The sequence below is a fragment of the Brassica napus genome, chromosome A2 (genome assembly GCF_020379485.1).
Source record: "Brassica napus cultivar Da-Ae chromosome A2, Da-Ae, whole genome shotgun sequence".
In the NCBI taxonomy this organism is placed as follows: domain Eukaryota; kingdom Viridiplantae; phylum Streptophyta; class Magnoliopsida; order Brassicales; family Brassicaceae; genus Brassica; species Brassica napus.
In genome coordinates this window covers 10,876,908-10,883,678 of record NC_063435.1, presented here as the reverse complement: position 1 = coordinate 10,883,678, position 6,771 = coordinate 10,876,908, and the positions used below count along the sequence as shown (strand labels likewise).

General features: G+C 30.5%; 1 pseudogene; it reads left to right on the top strand.

The window, feature by feature from the left end:
• The first annotated feature begins 2,703 nt into the window (after window positions 1-2,703).
• LOC125587010 lies at window positions 2,704-4,896 on the top strand (annotated as a pseudogene).
• Window positions 4,897-6,771: the final 1,875 nt, after the last annotated feature.

The following is a 6,771-nucleotide window of genomic DNA, read 5'->3' as shown; positions in this document are numbered from 1 at the left end:
TGCACATAAACCTATTGTCATATCAAGTCAGATAGGACTTCAAACTTTCAATGTTGCCTACGGTTCTAAAACTTCTCACCTAAAGTTTTTGGCAGTCAACATTCCAATTTTTTTTATAGGTGTATCAACGTTGTTTTCGACTATCAATTGTTCTTTCGAATAATCGCTATGAGATCAAAAATGAAGCTTCCTTTTGAGTTTTATTTCGTTGAGCGTGATTCACCTCTCGATGGTTTTATCTTTAGTTGTTTTGTATTATTTTCTAGCTTCTTTCTACCGTCGAGCATGTTTCCAAGATCTTCTGATTCAGTTGTAAATTATCATGTTCTTTGAGTTTGGTGTTACAAAAAAAAAAGAAAAAAGGCAAACGTCTAAACCGGAATCCAAACCAAGAATGTTATGCAATAAATTGAACCGCCGACCGCATTACCCCCATTATTAAAAATGTAAGTTCAATAAACGCGACGGTCGGGTCCATTCATATTTGACGCATTACTGCACTACTGATTAGGTCCATTAACAAGGTTGGGCCTATCGCTAGCTGTTGTTCAATAGATTTGTAAATTCGAGTGTTCTCTTGTTACATTTTGAACTTCGGGTCTGATATGATAATTTTTATAAGAAGAGTGGCATTTATGAGAAGACCAAATTGATAAAAAGAACCGTTAAGAGGAATCCTCGGGTAAGAGCAACCTCATTGGTAAGTTTCTCATTTGAAGGTTATTAAGAAATTTTTATTATTATTATTTTAATTTGATAAAAATTACTGATTAATTTTAATTGACTTAATAAAAATAATTTAATCATAGTAAGTTCTAATGAGATTCTAAGAAGATCTAATTTTAGAATTTTAACTTAACCTTCCTCCTACTTTTCTTTTAAATTCTTATTTTTTCTTTAATTTTAATCATTAGAAACTTATTAATAGCACCTCCAACCTTTTATTAGAGAAGCTCTAAGAGAAGAAAAAAATGCAAACACTTCTTATTAAACATGTATGTATAAGATGATAAGAGCATCTCCAATGAAAGTTTTAGTTACAAGATTCTTAATATACAAACATATATATATATATATATATATATATATATATATATATATATATATATATATATATATATATATATGCGTATATATAAATATTAGTATTTAATTAAAAATATACTTAATTTTGGTTGAGTTTCCTGTAATTCTTAGAAACTTATAATTAAATCATATATATATTTATATATATATATATATATGTATTTTAAGAAACTTCTGATTAGAATCTTCACTAGAAGTGCTTTAAGCTCAGTTCTAGGAGACAATCTTATATCGTGGTCTGCAAAGAGGCAACCAACGCTGTTAAAGTCCAGTGCAGAGAGCAAGAGGCTAATGCAGAATATAAGGAGGTAGCTGAGGCGTGTTAGATATGTAATTCTACTGCTTGAAATGGGACAGCCTCTTCGCCAAGCAACAGTAGGTGTTTTGTGATAACATAATTGTAGTTTATCTCTCTTCTAATCATGTTCAACATCAACGAACAAAGCATATAGAGACATACATACATTTTGTTCGCGAAAAGGTACAAATGGGAGCAGTTCGAATTCACCATATACCAGCTTCTTTACAATATGCAGACATTTTTACTAAAAGCTTTCCATCATTTCTCTTTACAAGTTTCAACGGCAGCTTGGGAGTGTGTGATCCCATGCTGCAACTGAGGGACTGGTATAAGATGATAAGATTAGCTGTAATTAATTAGTTTATATATGAGAAGATTACTCAACTGAGACAAAAGGAATATCCCACAATCGAGTGAATAGGATATAATATTCCTCAGTGATAGTACAATTGTCTGGTAGCTTTAGAAGCACAACATTCACGTTCTGGGATAGCTCTCCATACCAGCATCTTTGGCAGCAATAAATTTTTGAAGATTGCTGATCCAAACAGTCTTCCAAGTCACCATTGTCGGTGAGCCCCTTCCGCGTAAGCATATTACATGTGAGAAGTCTATAAATAAAAACCACGTGCTAGTGGTCGGGTGGTAGCATGGCGTTCCAGCGTCGCTAAAACGAACTGAGTTCGAATCCGACTACACTCAGATATCCATAACACGTGGCCACCGGTAATTTAATATTTCCTCACCGGAGAGCGGTTTACCTTCTTTTTTTTGAACTCTATAAGTAAAACGACCAAACTAAGATAGTACTAGTAGAAAAAACGAAGGAGAAACACATAAACATAAATTTATGAAAAGAAAGGAAAATCAGAAAAGTAATTGAAAACACACAATATCTGGACTGAAAATACAAGAGGGTTAGATCATCTTTAAATCATATTTAATTTATTTTCTACTTCAAACTCCATAATGAAATAAGATATTTTCAATTCCACTTTTTTGCTTCAAGAATGAAACATTGTTGTATCTTTTTATAATTCATTATTCAATTTCTCACTCTAAAATGAAGTGAGGTCGGAGTAAAATTTCAATTGAGTTTTGGAGATAATTCTTTTTTTTAAAGACTATAATACATTAGAGATATATTAATTAATACAATAGATTCCATACAAATGAGGAATTATAAAGATCAAGGGCTTATAGAAGAGAGTGGGGAGTCCGGATTACATGTATCCCAACGAATACATTCTTAAAAAATAATATACAATAATGTAAGTACTGTGTACTACAGTTTAACACCATTTGTACTGCATAAAAGACCTGCGTACATACACATAAACCAGACAAGACATTAGGAAAAACTGAGACTTTGACTACAACCTCTGCATCCTTATGAAGAAGATGAATCAGGTAAGAATATTTGGTTCTGTTGTAAGATTCCTTTTCGTTTTTTTTTTGTTTTTTTCTTTTTCTCTCCTACCGGTATTGTACTGCAGAGCCCATGATATTATATACTGGAGTACTGTCTTCTTCCCCACTCCGGCCAACTTGGTGTGAGCTGTAAATTTAAGATTATCTTTATTTTTATTTTTACTTATTATCTTCTAATATATTTGAGTTTACACTTTTTTTGTACATAAGACTGCCTTTGGAATGCTTTATTTTTATAAAATATAGTTTGTGGGGCTAAATTGCATTGTTATTCATTCTCATAGATACTACTTGTGGGGGTTGACTTGGGCTCATTCCAATCTATATCTTTATTTATATCTCTATTATATGTATATACACACCTACATACATATATCATATCGTCATTCATGATCATCTTGTTAACTTGATTAGGGTTTAGAGGTTGATTCATTAGGTTGAGTGTAAATTAAGACCATCTCGTACGGGTAATAGAAGAGAGATCGAAGCCTCTTTGTTGTTGCCATATTTGTTTCTCTTTCCGTTGGTGCGTATGGACAATCATCAGACTTTTGCATCCAGTTTACTAGACGTAGACGATCTCTTGCATATCCCTGCAGAAACTATCGGTGCGTCCGGAGAGAAGGACGATACGTGCCCAATTCAATCAGAAAGTAAAGGGAAGGAAGTAGTAATAGTATTACATGATCAAGATGCTCATGCCCCAAGTAGTGTAGCAAAGAAACAAGAACGTAGCGCCAATGAGCGTCTAAGGAGGCTGAGACTTCATGCCTCTTACCTCACTCTCGGCACTCTTCTTCCTGATCATTCTTCTTCCTCCAAGGTTTGATCATCTCCCTTTTGCTTTTGAATATATACGTATACATATATCAATCATATCGACTATGATTAGGCTTGTTAACAGAAGAAATGGTGTGCGCCGTCTATAATGGATAGAGTGGTCACTTACATTCCCAAGCTACACAATGAAGTGGAAGAGCTAACTCTCAGAAAGCAGAAGCTTGTTGAAGCAATCGAGAGCAGGAGGTCCCGAGTATTAGTGCCACAAGATCCTCATAATCGAACAATCTCGGTTCTTGAATTGGAGGGATCAGGTGGTGAGGTTATTGTGCAGATAAGCATGAAAAGGGTTAAAGAAGATGAGTTCTCTAACTTGCTTCACGTAATGGAGATGCAACGTTTTAGTATTTTAAGTGCTTCCACGTCTCTAGTGTGCCGAGATCAAAGGGTGGTTTGCTACAACTTCCATGTTAAAGTACGTGTTTGCTCATTATCTATACTTCTTTTTTCTTTCATTTTAGGTTTTTTTATAGAATCTAATAAATGTGCTAGCAAATAAGCACATAAATGTTTTGTAAATAAGTTTTAGACCTGAATATGAACATAGATGAACACATACGAACTAGGGTGGAGGATATAGTTTCTAGTTAACAATGAATGAATTTTTAAGATACATGCAGATTCTTTCGGTTTGAGAGAAACTATTTGGATCTCGATTACATATATCTGAGTGTCGTATTGGGTATAGAGAGGGTTGATTACATATATTTATGTATTATCAACATCTGATTGATGTGATGATATATGTATGCCAAAAAACACTAAACATAGTTCAGTAATTAGTTTATAACAATTATCTACTGTGGTGATAGTGAAGCTGACATTGTGTCTAGAGAACTAACAATTGAGAAGTTTATGGAAAAATGTAGATTGATGAAAAGCCATCTGAAGGTGAAGACTACATCACAGTGTTGAAGAACAACATCATTTCTACACTCTTTTGACAAGACAAAATGCAAATGAAATTGAGATGAAGACTATGGAATAGCTTTGATGACGCATATTTGATGATGTTTGGTTTGGTGTTTGAATCTCATAAATCAGAAATCTCATAAATCATATTTACATGTAGAATATGTTTTCATTTGCTTAAAATCTTTCTTAGTGATACTAAATAAGCAATTTTTTTATTGAACTCGCGTGATTCGTACTTATCAAAACATGTTGTGAGAATGTTGAATTAGATTCGTGGAGTTTTGTGACATTTTAATCATTCTAAAGGAACAAGTTTGAACTCGGTTATAAGAAATGTTGGCGTTGAGCTTGGAGCATGCTTGTACTCAAGTTTGGCCCGACCAATTAGGTAAATTCACGCCGTTGCCACCAATTTGCACGAGTTAACAGGAAAATGTAACATATGTAATCTTTTTAGTTCTTATTAATACACAAAACCTAGGTTGCATGGAAACTTCGTTCGAGGTCTGTTTTTTTTGTTTCAGAAATGTTGCAGAATCAAAATTTCTTGGAAACTTGTGGAGTTGCATCAGAAACGCGTTTCAAAAAAGTCTCATTTTGGAAATACGATGAAAACTTGCATTTTCATTTTAGAAACTCGAAATTTTGATTTGAAAATGCAAACGGATAACTATTTTTCATTTGATTTGATGTTAGTGATTACTTGTTTAATTTTACTTTTGTATATATTCATGACTAATTGTTAACTTGTATTTTAATATCATCTTTAATTTGATACTTGTTATCATTTTCGTATAATGATTTGACCTGGAATGAACTGACTGCATTGTTGACTAAGGATAACATGTTTTTATTTTCTAATTTTTTTAATAAATTGCACAAAGAAAGACAACACTTATATTACTTGGTTTTCTCTCTTAAATAAAACAAAACAAATCAAGCTTATACAGAGTTTCCAAAACGTCTCCATTTCTATATATTTTTTAAATGATCACGTTTTTACTTTTTGAAACGCTTCATTTCCAAGTATCCTTTTATGATTCCATGCAACCTAACAAAAAAAGTATAAAAACTAATGTTAATATTTCTATTTTAAAATTCTAATACTCTGTAATACAATATTATAAAATAACTAACATCAATATGATAGTTCTCAATACCTTAGAGCAATTTCGTCGGTATAAGGGTGAAATTGGATAATCTCAACCAAATATTATTATTTTTTAAAATGTTTTTATTTGATAGTTAAATTTTATTTCGTTTTTAAATCAAAACATATGACAAATGCTACATGAACATCAATTCATTATGTTGCTGCATAGTAAAAAAAAATGAGAAAAGGTATAATGTGTTTCAGTATTATAAGATTTTAAAATTTAAATCTTATAGTGTCTCTCATCTTACTTTACTTAATTTTAATTTTGTAGCATGTTAAAAAATCATTTCTTTTTGCGTTTTAAATAAAATGTATATTAATTTATATCATTCCTTCTACATATTTTATGAACTAAATAAACAATAACAAATTATACAATGACTTATATTATCGTATCTATACTATTATTTGCAAATTTTATTTTTCTGAGCTCTCACATTAAAGTTAGATTAGTTAAACTATTTGTTACCCTTAATGAATCATTACATTTATTTATTAAATTAAATTATTTATTATAAAGAAATTTTAAGTTTATTAAATTAGATAATTCATTAAAAGTAATATAATCAAAATTAGCCAAAAACAAATAATCCCTATACATACATATTAGTATGTTGTTATCCAAAAAGAATATCTTTCAATGTATTTTAAAAAAAAAATACAGTTCCTATCTATTAAATATTGTTATCCAAAATAATATATTTCAATAATAAAAAACTATAAATGAAAAATAAAAGTAATTGAATATTAATTAAGTAAAATTCTTAATTTTATAAAGTTGAAAAGCAAATATCGAGTTATTTATTAAATTTGAATAAAATCTATAAAATAATTTTAAAATTATATATAATATGTGAGAGTTTTCAACAAAAATAGCAAAATAATGAGCATGTTTATTTTGATGAATAACTTTGTCATATATAAATAATTTGATATTCAGTTAAATTTTTTGAGAACATAAACAATAACTTATCATAATAGTCTTTGAAGTAGTAATGTATGTATTAATAAGTAAGTGTAAAATGATTTTACTCGCATGAGC